Source organism: Hemicordylus capensis, chromosome 6 (genome assembly GCF_027244095.1).
Source record: "Hemicordylus capensis ecotype Gifberg chromosome 6, rHemCap1.1.pri, whole genome shotgun sequence".
Taxonomy (NCBI): Eukaryota; Metazoa; Chordata; class Lepidosauria; order Squamata; family Cordylidae; genus Hemicordylus; species Hemicordylus capensis.
The window spans coordinates 43,693,633-43,711,206 of NC_069662.1; positions in this window are offsets into that span (position 1 = coordinate 43,693,633).

The following is a 17,574-nucleotide window of genomic DNA, read 5'->3' on the forward strand; positions in this document are numbered from 1 at the left end:
TTGGATTTAGCCACCGGCCATGAACCTCCACGACCCACTCCTTGAGGAAGAGCAAAACTGAATGAGCAAACACACAAAGGCAGGGAGAATCAAAGCAACTGGTAGCCTGATCCTGATAATTGCTAGTCAGATGCAAGTCTCATTGGTTTCAGTGGGGTTTACTTCCAAGCAGCTAGGAACTGCAACCTGTATGGCAGCTTCGAGTGATGATAAGAGGGAGTAAAGGAAAGAGCCTGAGCTAACAGCGCCACCTGCTGCTCCCTCCACAGTATAGAAAACAGAATGGGATACCCTGTATTTCTCACATCTAGCCAGCAGAGGTCACTGTCCCACCAGAAAAATCTAAAAAGCAGAGGTCACAGTCCCACCAGAAAAAGCCAGCAGAGGTCACTGTCCCACCAGAAAAATCTTTCTAGCACACCACAATTCATATTAGATGAAAGTCTGTGACTTCCCATATTCCATTTTCCCCTCTTAGATGCACCTGCCATCTGTTTTCTCACTATCATTCATTCATTCTTACATTTCTCTCTTGCTCTTCCTTCAAGGACCCCAAGTTTATGAATAAACATGTTTATTCTCACAACAACCCTGTGAGGTAGGTTAGGCTGAGTCATAAGTGCCTGGCCCAGAGTCACCCAGTGGGTGTCATGGCTGAATGGGGATTTGAACTATGGTCTCTCCAGTCCTAGTCAAATACTTTAACCATTACACTACGCTGGCTCTCAGCAACTCTCTCTGTGTTGCTGGTTCCTACCAAGTTGGTACCCAATATAAAAACCTAGTCAGAAGGACTTAATTTCAGTCTCAGGAATCTGTTGACTCTCAGCACTCCCCAGACCTTCTCTGTATCCAGAATTAGGACCTGATGATGCAAGAGGAAAAGAATAAAGGATGTGCAGGGTGACTTTCCCTTTCCACTTAGTAACCATAGCCTAATCCTACACCCCTCTAATGTGATGTGGGTAAGAACAGCCCTGATGGTTCAGTCCCAAGGCCCATCCAGTCCAGCATCCTGTTTCACACAGTGGCCAAACAGATGCCTCTGAGAACCCCACACAGCAAGAGGTCTTTCTCTTGCTGTTGCTCCCCAACAACTGGTATGTAAAGGCAACTTGCCTCTGAGGCAGGAGGTGAACTATAGCTACCAACTAATAGCCATTGATAGACCTGTTTGTCTATCAATGGCTATCAATTTGTCCAAGCCCCCTTTAAAGCTATCCAAGCTAGTGGTTATCACCACATCCCATGGCAGAAAATTCCATATATTAATTATGCGCTGCATGAAAAAGTATTTCCTTCTTTTGGTCCTAAATTTCTGACCTTCAGTTTCAAGGGATGACCCACTGGTTCTAGGTCTTTGAGAAGGAGAAAGAATTCCCTCTGACCTCTCTTTTTACTCAATACATAATTTTAGACACCTCAGTCATGTCTCCCTGTAGTTGCCTCTTTTCCAAAATAAAAAGCGTCAGATGCTGTAGCCTTGCCTCATAAGAAAGGTGCTCCAGGCCCCTGAACATCTTGGTTGCCCTCTTCTGCACCCTCTCCAATCCTATAATGTCCTCATGATATAGTGACCAGAACTGTATGCACCAATGGCCGCACTATAGTGGCCACTCCATAGATTTGTATAAGGGCATTATAATATTATCATTTTTTATTTTCAATCCCCTTCCTAATGATCCCTAGCATGGGATTTACCTTTTTCACAGCTGCCACAAACTGAGTCAACACTTTCAACAAGCTGTCCACCATGACCCCAAGATCTTTCTCTTGGTTAATCAGCAACAGCTCAGACTGTTGATGTGTATGTGTGAAGTTGGGATTTTTAACCCCAATACGGTATGCATGCAACACTTTACACTTGTTTACATTGAACTGCATTTGCCATTTTGTCGCCCACTCACCCAGTTTGGAGAAATCCTTTTGAAGCTCCTCACAAGGTGTTTTGGATTTCACTACCCTAAATAGTTTAGTGTCATCTGCAAATTTGGCCACTTTTCTGGTTACTCCAAAAGAGATCCCTGGGGGACCTTTCTTCCCTCCACTATGAAAACTGTCCTTTTATTCCTACCCTCTGTTTCCTGACCTTCAACCAGTTACCAATCCACAGTTGAACCTGTCCCCTCATTCCATGACTACTAAGTTTACTGAAGAGCCTTTGATGAGGAACTTTGTCAGAAGTTCTTTGGAAGTTCCAAGTATACTCTCACCTTTATCCACATGCCTGTTCGAATCAACCTTGAATCGAATCACCATTGACCTGAATGGCGATTCTAGAGGTAGAAACGAATAGATCCTGATTTGATTTGAATTGATTTGTTGATTCATCTTATTCATCTAATTTATCGATTTCATCTAATTCATCTTATTTTTATATTTTATCTTCTTCATCTAATTCACCTTATTTATGTATTATTTATTTTTCTATGTAAACTGCTTTGAGAATTTTGTTGAAGAGCACTATATAAATATTCATAGAATTTGTAGCAGTAGTTGAACCGTCATTTTGTTTGCCCATTCTACTGCTTCTGATTGGTTTTCTGACATTGACTAGCAATTGGCTGGTGATCTTGTTTCTTGGTTGGCTTGTTATCATTCAAATCAATGGTTGTCATGGGTGACTGTGCCCCCATTGGCTGGGGAGAGGGACGAGGGAGTGGGGAGGCAGAAGGAAGGAGTTTCAAAATGTATATAAGGGGACTCTTGGAGGCAGCATGGAATTACCTTTTCTGCCTTTGGGAAGAGAAGGATTGCTCCTCAGGTGGCATTGCTGCCTTCCTGCCCGGATCAGACTGCTGCTGCCGGCTGCATGGGATCCTGAGTCCCGACTGCTGCTGCCTGCCTGCCCAGAGAGGATTTTTCATTTTGCTAGAATCACTGTGTGCTGAATCATTGACTCTCTGAGCAGCTGAGAGTGGCAGGCGCTTGGCATACTGCCTGCCAGCAGCCAGTTCTTTTTGTGGACTGCTGGAGAGACAGAACCTCTGCCCTGTGCCTATCTGTCTCTCCCTATCTCCTTCCCCACCCCCACCCCCATTTGCAGTAACAACTGCTAACAGGTGCCAGCTGCTTCGATGATCTGAGATTTTGAGATTTTGAGATTTGATTCAGGATCAAATCGAATAGCGAAATCCGATTCGTGCACATCCCTATTGCAGAAACCATGCTGGTTCTTCTTCAGCAAGTCCTGCTCTTCTATATGTTTGACAATTTTGTCCTTAAGTATGCTTCCCATTAATTTACCCAGCACAGAAGTTAAGCTAAGCAGCCTATAGTTTCCTGGATCTCCCCTGGATCCCGTTTTTTGTGCTTTGGCTGGCTGTGAGGCTGTCCAGCTATTAAGCCTGGCTGCTTCCCTATTGATGTCCCTTAGGAATGGCCATAGGTGGGGTGTATCGTCTAGAATATGAAAACAGCTGCTTCTGGTTGGGGTCATCACTGTTATTAACAGAGGAAAAGGCAAGGAAATGAGGTGTCAGTTTATTTATTTAGTTTATGGACTCCAGATGAGGGTTAAGAACTCTTGGGTGGATGCAATCTGGCTGGTGATATATTAATTTTTAGTTTGTCAACACAAATTGTCAACACAATTTAGAACATCCTCTCTTACCTCAAATTGACCCAGTTCCTCAGCCTCCAAGCCTGAGAAACTCAGTTCTGGCAGGGGTATATGCTCAGTATCCTCTGCCGTGAAGAAAGATGCAAATAACTCATTCAGCTTCTCTGCAATCTCCTTATTCTCCTTAATTATCCCTTTCATGCCCTCATCGTCTAAGGGTCCAAATGCCTCCCTGGTAGTTTTTCTGCTTCTGATATGTTTAAATAAGTTGTTATTTCCCTTGACACTTCCAGTTATATGCTCCTCAAACTCTCTTTTTGCATCCCTTATTGTCTCCTTGCATTTCATTTATGTTCCTTTCCGTTCTCTTCGTTTAGGCAGGACTTCCATTTTCTGAAGGAAGTCTTCCTTTTTATGCTTGTTAGTCATGTTGGCGTCCTCCTGAACTTGGTAGTACCTTTCTCGCTATACATTTCAACTGAGCTTCTATTATTGTGGTTTTAAACAAGCTCCATGCTTTCTAGAGTGATTTGACCCTCCTGACTTTCCCTTTCAGCTTCCTTTTTATACTTGATGTGTTACGTCTTTATCCCATCCCAGGAGCTCAGGGTGGCATTCAAGAGTCTTCTTACATTTTATCCTCACCACATCCCTGTGAGGTAGGCTGAAGGATGGTGAGTGGCCCAAGGACACTCGGGAAGCTTTATGACTGAACAGGGATTTGAACCCATTCAAATCGAATAGACCCTTATTTTATTCGAATTGATTTGTCGGCTCATCTTATGTATCTATTTGTTCCCTGATGTTCCCTGATCCTGGTATGGCATTCTAACTATTGTACCACACTGGCTGTACTCAAACAGTAGTGCCTCTGGGATGTATGTTAGCCTGGACATCATGAGAATTCTCAGACTCCTCCACAGAGCAGTCAGACTGCTCCACAGCAGTATTTTGTTATCATCTTCTTCCTCTTCCACTCCCATGTATGCAATATGTCCAGGAGGTAGCATTCTCTAATTGCAATCTTTCCCCCCGCCCACCCCCAGCATTCATTTCAGCAAAGTGCTTCTCTTCTGCACCGCCGACCACACTACCAATGAAGTGAGGAATAAGCTACTCCTGTTCACTTTGTTGATTCTGCACTCACTGAGAAATACTTTGCTGCTAGAGTAAATTCCCACTGCTTGAGGCAGAGGTGCAAATGTCATGGTTAGGTTGCACCAGGGTGTGAGAGTAAATCTGGACACAGGAATGCTCCAGAGAATATAGGAGGAGATGGATAGAGCAGAGATTCTGTATTTGTGGAGGCAAATGGACGTTTTCTCCTCAGATGTCCCATTTGGCAAGAATGCCTATAGAATCTGTTGCATTAGACATCTAGGTTGGGCAATGAGATTGAAAAAAATTATGTCTGAATAAGGTTAACAACAATCATGCTTAAGGTAAAAATAATAGTGACACTTAGCATTTATGCTCTAAGTCAGAGGCAGAACTACCGGTGTCTGCCTGTGTTCAAAGCACATGGGCTGTCGGGAGGCCCTCAGCTACTTGCCCCCCACCTCCCCCCACTGGCCAAATCGGCTCCCCCCACTTGCCACTAGTCCTCCTGTAGCCCAGTGCCACTCGCCATCAGGCTTGGGTGGGGGTGCTCAGAAGCAGGGAGGCCCCATTCCGTTCAAGGAGTGGAATGGGGTCTCCCTGTTCCCAAATGTCTCTCGAGACCAATAAGAATGGAGGGAACGCATGCAGCCTGTCTCCGCATCCGCGCACATGTGCACTCTACATTCCTGTTGGGCTCGGGAGGCACTCGGAAGTCAAGAGGCCCCATTCCGTTCCTCTTTGGAGAGATGAACAGAATGGACAGGCGCGGAGCCAGACCACCAGCAGCCCGTGGCTGGCCCCAGCGGTGGCCCCGCTCACCCCGCCCCCGCATCTTGACATCAAACATAGGGGCTAGCCACGCCCCCGCATCTGATGTTAGTTGCAAGGGGCGTGGTCTGGCTTCCGAACGGAGCCACACAGCTCCGTTCGGGAGTTAGAGTCTGGCTGGCTCTGCATGCGCAGTGTGGCCAGGAGTGTGGCCAGAGCTGCTCCTGGCCGCGCCGTGAACGCAGCGGCGGCCATTTAACTCCCGAAGGGGCCGCACGGCTCCATTCGGGAGCTAGATTGGGGCTGGCGCTGTGTTTGCAGCGCAGCTAAGAGCGGCTCTTCCCTGCCTTAAAGGCCTTAAAGGCAGGGAAGAGCTGCTCCTGGCACCGCTGTGAATGCAGCGGCCATTTAACTCCCAAATGGGGGCTGCGCGGTCCCCGCTCAGGAGTTCAACCAGCACCCCTGTGTCTGACGTCAGATGCTGGGGCCATGAGGCGCAGGGCCGTGGTGTCGGGGTTGTGAGGCGCGGCCCCTGATTGGTGGTGGCCTGGGTTCTTTGAACCCATTTGCCCAATGGTGGCTCCGCCCCCTGAGGATGGGGCCTCCCAACTACCAAGCACACCCCCCCTGCCCCCCCCCCAGCCCAATGGCAAGCAATGCTCGGTGGTGGGAGCAGCAATCATATCGGCAGTGGCAGTGCGGTGGTGGTAATGCGGTGGCAATGAAAGAAGGTGTGTGTCAAAGGCACACATTGCTGTGGGGGCCATGCATCACAGGGGTGGGGTGGAATACAGGCCCCCTCTACCCTAGCTACACTACTGCTCCAAGTGCTTTAAATACATGACTATTCATAATGATTACAACAACCCTGTTAGGTAGGTCACCATATTGCAGTCGAGGATGCTGAAGCAGAGGCAAAGAGGCTGGGCTATCTAGGGATACTGCAGCTTAGGTGAGATTCAGTGGGGAGCTTCCCAAGCCACGCAATCACTACGCCGCACCAGGTAGACCATCGGACTCTGGACTTGCTGTTGTTAAAGCTAAATCTGAACTCATATCACTTTATATACGGTTAATTATGGAGGGGGGGTAGGGTAGGACATATACATCAGTTTATATATCTAGCTCTAGATCTAGCTCTAGCTCTAGCTCTAGATATATCTAGATCTAGATCTAGATCAAGCTCTAGCTCTATATCTATATCTATATCTATATCTAACTATCTCTATATCTTGATATCTAAATAGACAGAGACAGAGATAGAGACAGAGACAGAGATATATCTGCAGTGTTTCTTATCTTTCTTGTTTGATATTTAGCCAGCTTGTTGATTATAGGGACACTGGAAGCTGCCTTATCCCGAGTCAGACCCTGAGTCCATCTAGTTCAGTATTATCTACACTGACTGGCAGCAGCTCTCCAAGGTTTCAGGCAGAAGTATTTTCCTCAGCCTTACCTGGAGATGCTGCCAGGAACTGAACCTGGGACCTTCTGAATGATGTTCTACCACTGAGCCTCATCTCCTAAGGAGAATCTCTTACAGCAGACAGCACTCACTTGTGGTCTCCCATCCTAAAGCAAACCAAGGTGGACCCTGCTTAACAAAGGAAAACCAGCTCTTCCCCCACTGTCTAGGGCACTGTCTAGGGCAGGGTTCTTCACTGCAAGGCCTGGGAGCCAGTGGTGGCTCCCACCAACCCTCAGGGCAGCTCCCTAACTACTTGTCTATTCGGCCTCTCCAGGGGAAGCTAGCCACATACTCTGCACAGTCCCCCTGGCAGTGCGCAGAGGTGTCCATTCCCACCATGGAGTGCTGCCTTTACCCAGCACTGGTGGGGCTCCTTTAAGAGAAATGGAGCCTTCTGAAGCCCTGGCACCATCCTGGAAGGTAAATTATATGGAGAAAGCGCTGGCAAAGACCAGGGGTGTCATGGAGGGGAGACGTGCAGGTGCAGAGAACCTCTGGGCTCCTCTGGCTGTTGGGGTGCGCATGGCCATGGGGGCTGTCATGGACAGCACCTGCACTTCGGAATCGGCAGCTACATCACTGGCAAGGACGATGTTTCCCCGCACTCTGTGCACACCTTCCAAGCTGATGCTGGGCTCAAGAGGGCTCCGTTTCTCTTAAAGAGCCCTCTGAGCACTGGGAAGACCACAGCAATGGGCAGAAGTCAGCATGGCGCCTTCCCAGACAGCAGGCTTTTCCACCGCGTTGCCGCGAAGCTTTACTGTGAGTTCAAATTTTGCCCCCAAAAACTCTGCAAAAAAGTGGATTTCTTTAAACCCCAGACATAAATTGGGCTAGGCTCTTAACGGGAATGAAAAACCCAAATCGTGCATGAAGTGCTCCCCAATATCTTGCACGGACTTCAGCGCAAATCTGACCGACGTGCGAACGCTCACCCTCCATTCCAGTGGAGCAGTGAGCTCAAAGCCCCGACTGGGAATGCTCCTGGTGGGAAATGGCTCTCATGCTGAAGGGTTCTTTTTGCCCAAGTGGCCCCTCTTTGAAAAACAGCGAAGATCACGGATCTAAGGGCATGGCTCCCACCGTGGATACAAGAAGTTCTGAGTTCACGCCCCAGACAAGCCCATGCAGTGGGGAAGGGAGAGGCCAGACCTTCAGAATTGTTGCGGAGGGGCTGTCACTCAGTGATGGAACACATGGCTTTGTACACAGAAGGTTCTGGATTCAGGCTTGGGCATCTCCTGGTAGGGCAGGGCAGGGAACCACTCCTGCCGAAACCCTGGAAAGCTGCTGCCAGTCAGGGTTGACAGGGAGCTAGGTAGACTAGTGAACTGACTGAGTATATGACAGCTCAGATTCCTTTGGCTTTTAAAGATATATGTTTCTGTATCATCATCATCATCATCATCATCATCATCATTATTATTACATTTATATCCCACTCTTCCTTCGTGGAGCCCAGAGCGGTGTACTACATACTTAAGTTTCTCTTTCACAACAACCCTGTGAAGTAGGTTAGGCTGAGAGAGAAGGGACTGGCCCAGAGTCACCCAGCTAGTTTCATGGCTGAATGGGGATTTGAACTTGGGTCTCCCCGGTCCTAGTCCAACACTCTAACCACTACACCACGCTGTTAATAAACTGGTAACCAATATACCTTTTCATAGAGTGATTCGATTGCAGCTGATGTTGCTTTAAAGTTTAGAAATTAAGTCAATGATCTTCACTATTTTTCAAACTAGGGTCACTTTGGCGGGGAAAACAACCCCACTACCAAAACCTTCAGATGTGGGCGCCATTTCCCATTGTGCTTTCCCCACCATGCTGCTCAGTGTCTTACTGAGAGGAGAGCTGGTCTCATGGTAGCAAGTATGGCTTGTCTCCTTTGCTAAGCAAGGTCTGCCCTGGTTGCATGTCAACAGGAGACTCCATGTGTGAGCATTGGAAGATATTCCCCTTAGGGGATGGAGCTGCTCTGAGAAGAGCATGTGCATGCTTGCATGCAGAAGTTTCCAAGTTCCCTCCCTGGCATCTCCAAGATAAGTCTGAGATTCCTGCCTGCAACCTTGGAGAAGCCGCTGCCAGTCTGTGTAGACAACACTGAGCTAGATGGACCAGTGGTCTGACTCAGTATATGGCAGCTTCCTATGTTCCTGTGGTCTGCACAGCATTCTTTTCTCAATGCTGGGAGGGCCCTTTAAGAGAGGCAGAGCCCTCTCTTAAGAGCTCTGTGGGGAAAGCGCTGGGAAGGGCTACAGCCCCAGCACTCTTTGCACACCTTCTGAGCTGATGGAGGGGCTCAAGAGGGCTCACTTTCCGTTAAAGGAGCCACACCGTGCCAGCCAAGGCATAGCATTGCACGGTGGGAATGGTGGTCTCTACATGGTGCCAGGTGCAGAACATTCAACTTTGGCTGAGGTTTCGCAGAGGCCCAACAAACCATCAGTCAGGGAGCTGCACTTCAGGTTGCTGGGGGCCGCCACAAGCTCCCAGGCCTGACAAAGCAGAGCACGGACGAAAGTCCTGACGCTCTACCTTCCCTTTCAGTGTGAACAGCGCAGGAGTGGAAGAGCCTTACGCGTTTAAAACCTCCTTGGTTGAAACTGAAAGAGCTGCTTATGAAAATGTGGCTTCTGCGATGTCACATCACTCGGAGACAAATGCCCCCCCCTTCCGCACCCCCACCCATTTTCAGGGACTTCCCCCTTCTCTCACAGCTGCTTGGCCTGCTCAAAATGAGTAACGAGAAAAACTTTGGAAACTTACAGTCTCCCGGGAGACAGAAAAACCTATTAGTCAGAAATTAGTCACACATGACTATACAACTGAAAGCAACGTGCTCTAGCCGCTGAATTAGTGGTGAGTCATGGGGTGAGTAGCAGCAAGCAGGAGGGCACCTTCCCCCCACCCCCAGCATGCCTGTGCCTGGGATGAATTTGGTGTCCTTGCAATGGCTGTGAGCTGGGAATCTTAAGGACCCAAGGAGGAGAGCCCTGTGGGATCAGCATGAAGGTCCAGAGGCAGCCCTTTCATCAGACGGGGTGAGGCCGTCGTCCCAGGCCAGACTCCTGGGGCACCAGCAGGTCAGCTAGATGTCCCCTCCAGCCATCAGTGCAGCTACTGGCAACCTTGCCTCCTCCCCATCCCCTCTGCCACTTTCAAAGCTTGCATGGGTTGGCTCTGAAATGGGGCCAGGCAGCGTTGGGAGCCAGGCAGCGTTGGGAGCCAGGCAGCATTGGCGGCCTCACCTCAGGCACCTCAGAACCTTGAGATGCCCCTGCAAAGTTCTACCTAGTCCAGCATCCTGTTTCCTATAGTGACCAACCAGAGAGCTCTGGGAAGCCCACAAGCAGAGAACACAGGAAGTTGCCATTGACCAAGTCAAACCATGCAGCTCAGCACTGTCTACACTGAGCGGCTCTCCATGGTTTCAGGCAGGTGTCTCTCCCAGCCCTACCTGGAGAGGTCAGGCAGTGAACCTGGGACCTTCTGCATGCAAAGCAGATGCTCTGCCATAGGGTTACGGCCCCATCCCCTAAGGTGAATATCTTACAGCGCTCACATGTAGTCATCCGTCCAAATGCAAACCATGGCAGGCCCTGCTTAGCAAAGGAGGCAATTCATGCTTGATATCACAAGACTAGCTCTCCTCCCCTAGCCATCCTCAGCAGTGCCCCCCACCCCACCCCATCAACTGGTATTCAGTGGCATGCTGGCTCTGATTCTGGCACTTCCCTAGAGGTTAACGGTTGGGGGCGGCCCTGCCATGAGGCAAGGTGAAGTGGGCTGCTTCAGGTGGTAGATCGTAGCCTAGTTCTCAAGGGCAATATGACAACCCACCCAGCACCTTCCCAGGAGTGGCCTGCAGAAGAAGGCACCACACTGCTTGTCTTTTTCCCTTCAAGGAAGGAAAGTGGGGAGATATGAAAGAAGGAAGGAACTGAGGGTGTGGTTTTAATAGGGAAAAGAAAGAAAAGGGAAGGAGACACCATTGGTGCTCTGCAGGGGTGTAATAAGGTTGGAGTGGGCCCTGGGACAAAAAGTGAAGATGGGGCCCCTGCCACCCCGCCTTATTCTTCAGAGAGGTGCAAGGAGGACAGCAAAGAGCAAGCTGTCACTCAACCAGCAGTCTCCGCCTCCCTTTCCTCAGGGGCCCAAGGATATTTGATCCCCAGTTATGCCCCCGGTACTTTGATTCAGCTGCACACCACCTAATGGCGCAGCGGGAAAATGACTTGCCTAGCAAGCCAGAGGTTGCCGGTTCAAAAACCCACTGGTTTTTCCCCCCAGACTATGGGAAACACCTATATTGGGCAGCAGCGATATAGGAAGGTGCTGAAAGGCATCATATCATACTGCGCAGGAGAAGGCAATGGTAAACCTCTCCTGTATTCTACCAAAGACAACCACAGGGCTCTGTGGGCTCCAGGAGTCGACATGGACTTGACGGCACACTTCCCTTTTCCTTTACTTTGATTCGGGCAGCAAAATGCCATGGGTTGGCCTTGCTACTAGCCTTGCTAAGCCTATTGTGGGTATGTCCTCCCCAAAAGGAGGTAGGCCTGGGGAGGTGGTTGGAGTTCATACAGCAAGGAGGATTCAGCTCTGTGCACTGGGAAATGCAAAGGGATGAGGCTACGGCTCAGCAGCAGAGCATCAGCTTGCATGCAGAAGGTCCCAGGTTCAATCCCTGGCAGCATCTCCAGGTAGGGATTGGAAAGACTCCTGCCTGACACCTTGGAGAGTCGCTGCCAGTCAGTGTAGACCAGGGCTGCCCAACTTTAGCCCTCCTGCAGATGCCACACTGAGGTTCCCATCATCCCTGGCTACTGGCCACTGTTGCTGGGCCTGGGGGTGATGGGAGTTGTAGTCCAACAGCAGCAGGAGGGCCAACGTTGTTCCGCTCTGGTGCAGACAGTACTGAGCTAGAGGGCCTCATGTTGTGACTTGGTATAAGGCAGCTTCCTAGGTCCACTTCAAAAGGATGTTATTGAAGACAGAACAGAGCGATTATTTAATTCATCCCAGCCTGTCCCAGAAGTCACGTCTGGCTCTGGCTGGAAGTCTCAGGCAGGAGATGCTCCTGTTGAGGTTGATAGAGCATGGCAGTGGCCTTCTCCGTCAGCAGGGAGCCCCTCCCAGTGCCTCATAAACATGTTGCAATAGTGTGCAGGCAGGAGGATGCAGTTCTTTTTCTGGACTGCTCGAACCACCCAGTCCTGCTCACTCAAGGTAATGTGTGCCACCAAGTCAATTTCAACTCCTGGCGCCCACAGAGCCCTTTTCTTTGGTAGAATACAGGAGAGGTTTGCCACTGCCTCCTCCCACGCAGTATGATGCCTTTCAACATCTTCCTATATCGCTACTGCCCGATACAGTACCAGCAGGGATTCGAACCGGCAACCTTCTGCTTGTTGGCCAAGCATTTCCCCGCTGCGCCATTACAGCACCTTAAAAGCTGAAGGGGAGGAGGAGCTGTGGCTGGTCACCACCCATTGGTTACAGGAGTGGCAGTACTTGGGGGATGAAAGCAAAACTGGGATTGGCTCCTTCTTGTGCTGCCCTCTCATTGGCGTCGAGCCCAGTGGGTCTAAGACAGTGGCTGAGGAATTCTCTGTGAGGTTCCTTGCCAGAACCAGCAAGCCCCCAGTCTAGTCCACAATTCCGTTCACACCTGTCCTCTATGAAACAAATGTTTGCATTACATCTATCTATCTATCTATCTATCTATCTATTTATTATTGATCTTTCTTGTCATGACCCAATCATGCCTTTACCCGGTCATTATGAGGGCAACAGTGGTGGATCAACAGAGAGGCAAAGTAGGCATTTGCCTACGGCGGCAAAATTTGAGCAGCAGCAAATTTTGCCCCTCCTCAAATTTTGCTGCCCCTCTCTGTGGGCACTGGCATCTGGTGGGTGAGGAGAACCCCCCCCCTTCTACCTTATTACAAAAAAAGGCAAACCTTTTTTGTTTAGGGTAAAAGGGTGGCAAAAGCCTGTTTGCCTATGGGTGGCAAAAAGCTTAATCCGCCCCTGCAGCACTTTCTCTTTGCGCCCCCGCCCATGTTTTCATTCTCCATTTCAAGATCTCTCTCAGAGTTTTTATCCAGGGAACAATAGTATGTCAGCACCAGGCAAAATCAGGGTCAGTAGCTGCTCTAGAATCATATAGGCTATGAAATACAAAGAACAGCTGACAGAATTGGTGTTCTTGACTATTATTCCCAACACGTTTCGTTTCAAAAAATCTTTTTGAAACCATATTGAGAATAATAAACAAGAATACCAATCCTGTCAGCTGTTCTTTGTATTTCATGGACAATAGGAGGTCCTCAGTACTAAATTAGGGTGGTTGTTGTTATTATTACCATTATTTAGGATATTTATGTATTCTGGCCGACATACCACTCAAGTGTATGGCAGCCCAGTAATGTTGCGTGCGTGCAAGTTGCACAAACGCAACTTTTGCGCAAATAATGTTACCCAAAAGTAAGCTCAAGGAAAAAATGGACTTACCCTTGTGTAACATTATTCGTGCAACCTGCATGCACTCAGTGTTGTACCTGATGTATCTTGGTGTGGTATGTTAGCATATATACACTCATTCCTCAGCAACCACGGGTTTCCCAAGTGCAGATTTGCATATCTGCGACTGGGAAATTGTGGCAGGTCTCGCCAACTTTGGTGAGATTTTTTGGAAATATGGGAGGGTTTAGAATCTGCGGGGTCAAGAGGTCATTTCTGGAGGTCAGGGGGTCATTTCCGGGGGCAAGGGTGTTTTCCAGGGGTTCAGGGGTAATTGGGGGGGAGTTTGGGGGCAATTTCCAGGGGTCAGGGGGTGGTTTTTTTCCTATTTTAACTGGTTTTTTCAGTCTTTTTATTATTTTATTAAAACATTTTTGCGACCATGATTCCCCTAAGCCCATTTCCCATTGGTTTTAATACCTTGTTGACCACGAATTCACCAACCACAAGGTTTTCCAGGAATGGTACCCTCACAGTTGGCGAGGGACGACTGTATCTCTCTCTCTCTCTCTCTCTCTGTGTACACACATACATACATCTTATCAACAAAAATATTATCAGAACAGTTTGCATAGCAAAAGGAATAAGAAGGTGGTTCCCTATACCCAGGGGATTCACAGTCTAAAAAGAAACACAAGGGAGACACCAGCCACAGCCACTGGAAGGGATATGATATTATGCTGGGATGGACAAAGACAGTTGCTCTCTCCCTGCTTAAATATAAGAGAGCCTCCTCTTTCAAAGGTGCCTCTTTGCCAGGTTAGCCTGGTTTTCTGCACCTGTACAAGTTTGGTGAGGAGTTTATTCTTCTTGTCTAGGAATATCTATATCATTCTTCTTGTCTAAGAATATCTATCTGTGTCCTCCTTGACATTCAAAGAAACAACACACCTCCCCACTGCCACAATAAACCCTTTTCTGTTCCTTCCACAGAGTTGATCTTGAGGGACAACTGTATCCTATTGATTCTATGTGTTCCACCAAGTTTCTGATATGCCCACGAAGGCTGTGCAAAGATCCAGAGGCCTATTCAACTTGGGCCTGCTTCAGTCTGGCTGAGGCTGAAGTGGGGCCAAAAATAAAGCAAACAGGACCAAACTGTTTGGCCCCTCCCACCCCACCCTGAAAAGTACTTATAGGACCAGGCAGGGGGTGGGAAACAGGCAGCTTTCCTACATCTTGCTCCAGTGGAGAAGGAACAGGCCACATCTTCCATGGTTCGCATTGTATAGTGGCTGGCTTACATGATGAGCTTTATAGTGGCTTACATGTGTGGCTTACATGTAGCCTCAGAAAAGACTACAATTCCTAGGAACACTATTCCTAGGATTCCAGGGGAATTATGGCCAGGGGGAGGGGGAGTCATTGGCATACATGATGTACAGCAAGAGAACGCTGCACCCGAGGACTGCTGTGGATTCCTAAGGCAGTGCCGACACGTTCAGAAGCAATGGTTGTACAGGCAGTGCCACCACAGTTTCCCCCTTTGCGGCAAATGCAGAAAACTGCATTGCTTGCGCAACCATTGCTTCTGAACAGCACTGGTGCTGCTTTAGGAGTTTGCAGTAGCCCCAGGACACAACGTTACATCTGTGTAATGCTGCACATTAAGTAGGCTAATGACTTTCCTTCCTATAATTCCCCTGGAATCCTGGAAATGGTGCTCCTGCGATTTGTTGTCTTTTTTGAGGCTATGGCCATTATGAAGTGAAGCTTCAGAGGATCGAGTGGTTCAGGCCACAGAAAGGCAAGACCTCCCCATGGGCCTGAATTAATTAGGGGACCCCCTTAAGTGCCATGGCAGCCCCAATAGGATCCACTACACAGAGCCCTTATCCCTGTTATTAATATGTTCTGTTAGCACCAAGGACTCCAGCTCTCCCAACTTGGTTTGGAGGCTTCTGGCATTAGCCTAGGAACACCTATATTGTGTCCTCCTCCAAAGATCCTTTGCATCTGTGGTTCCCCTTAAGACCCTTCGGTCTCTTTAAACAGTGGCTTTGTCTTTCTATATGCTCGTTGCCAAGCCTCCCCTATCCACAGTTAATTTGGCCAACCCAGAACATTCACACCAGCATGCCTTAGAGATGAGCTGTCTCCAGCTCCTGTGGGTTTGCCTCCAGAAGCCAGCTGAGAAGCTATTCTGCAACCTTTTTGAAATTAAGCACCAGCAGTCTGGTTCCTTTGCGGCTCAAGTGAAGGCCACCTTTTTCATAAAGACTCAACTTGTCCCAAAACATTCTGAGATGTTTTGTTCTCAGTTCTCTGTTCATAATACAGGTTTCCTTCACTGACTCCCATTTTTTTCTTTAAAAAGAAAAAAATTAGAATTGTACAGCATTAGCTTTATTGCTATTTTTGGAAAGCCTTACAGTTACTAGTGGGAAGAATCAGCAAAGGCTGCAACAAATTTTGTTCTTACTACAGCAAGCACACATACTGGCAAAAAGCTAGCACGGGAGATTCCTAAGGGGAATCGTTCATGATTGTGCCCAGGGCCGGTCCAAGCATTGGTAGTGGCCAGGCAAAGCGGGCAGCCTGCACCCCATTGGCTTGTGCAGATGGGAGCTTCCCATTGGGCAGGGGGGTGGGCGGTCCCTGTTGTTCACCCACTCACTCACTAGCTCTCCTCGCCCTATTAAAGGGAAGGAACTCTCTTTGTGACAATGTGTCAAGGGCCCCAGCAATATAAGGCCTTTCCATTGTATGTATGTTGATAGGCATTTTTATAAAAGGTAAACTTCAGCACTTGGGAAATCAGTCACTCTTGGCCCAAAAGGTGTATATTGGCTAGAGCCCAGCTCTTTTGTAAGCAACACACAACCACCCCGCAGCTTTTCCACATCCCCTCTTCATTCCACCCTTCCCCCGCCCCCCACAAAACCACACATTGGAACAGGATGTTCTTTCTGAGAGTTAAAATCTCTGAACACATGCAGCAGCACACATGCAGATACACACAAAACCCCCAAGCCGCCAATCTTTTCCTGTTGCAATTTCCTCACTGAGAAGGGCTGAGTGGCTTCTAGGAAACGGCAGAGAGAGAGGCCGGTGGTTCACTTGGCCCTCAGTCTGCACTAGTAAAACGCCTCACTTCCGAGTCACAGCTCATACTTCTCAAACCCACGTACACAAAGTCATCACAGTTTCATTTACTGCAGTCTTATTCCACTCAGGGCATCATAAAGGGCTCTTCCCCTTCCCTGGTATCCTCACAATAACCCCATGAGGCAGGGGCGGAGCCATAATTGAGCAGACATGTGCAGAGCACACGAGCCGCCCAGTAGGCCCAGGGGGAGCCGCCATGAACCTCCTGGTGCGAATGGAGTTCACCTGCGGGACCATTGCTCACCTCCATAGCCCTCCACTCACCTGCTGCTTGCCTCCATGGCCCCCACGGCCCCTGATTGGCCGCTCACCCACTGCCTTTGGCTTGCATCCCTTTGCCGGCCACAATATGGTCTAATGATGTCACCACTCCAGCACCTGTTCTTGCTAGGATGGGTTGCACTGTGGTGGCATTGAGTGAGCAGCCAAGCAAGGACCGCAGAGGTGAGCAGCAGGCAGGCAGGCAGCTGGGTGGGTGGGTGGGTGGTGGGCTGTGGAGGTGAGTGGTGGGTGAGCAGTGGCGGGGAGGGGGGATCCAGCCCTGGGCTGATGCCAACATTGCTATGCCACTGCTGTGAGGTAGATTGTTTGTTTGTTTATCAAATGTTTATACCGCCTCTCATTGTAACAATCTCGAGGCAGCATACAAAACATTTAACACAATACAAGACTATAGAACAATTCCACATTAAAAATACTAAACTGAAATATAAAAATATAACTCTAATTTAAAAAGTTTTTAAAACATACACAATAGGACCATAAAATACAGAACAGCAATAACACAAACAGCACTCATATAAAAGCCTGAGTAAAAAGCCAAGATTTCACTTGCTTTCTTAAAACTGTGATGGAGACTGAGGAATGGAAGCCCACCGGGTGAGTATTCCAAAGCAGGGGCAGGGCCACCATTGAGCAGACAGGTTCAAAGAACCCGGGCCACTGCTAATCACCTGGCGCCCCAGTCACACACCTGCATCTGATGTCAGACACAGGGGGTGTGGCTTCGCTCCCAAATGAGGCTGCGTGGCCCCGTTTG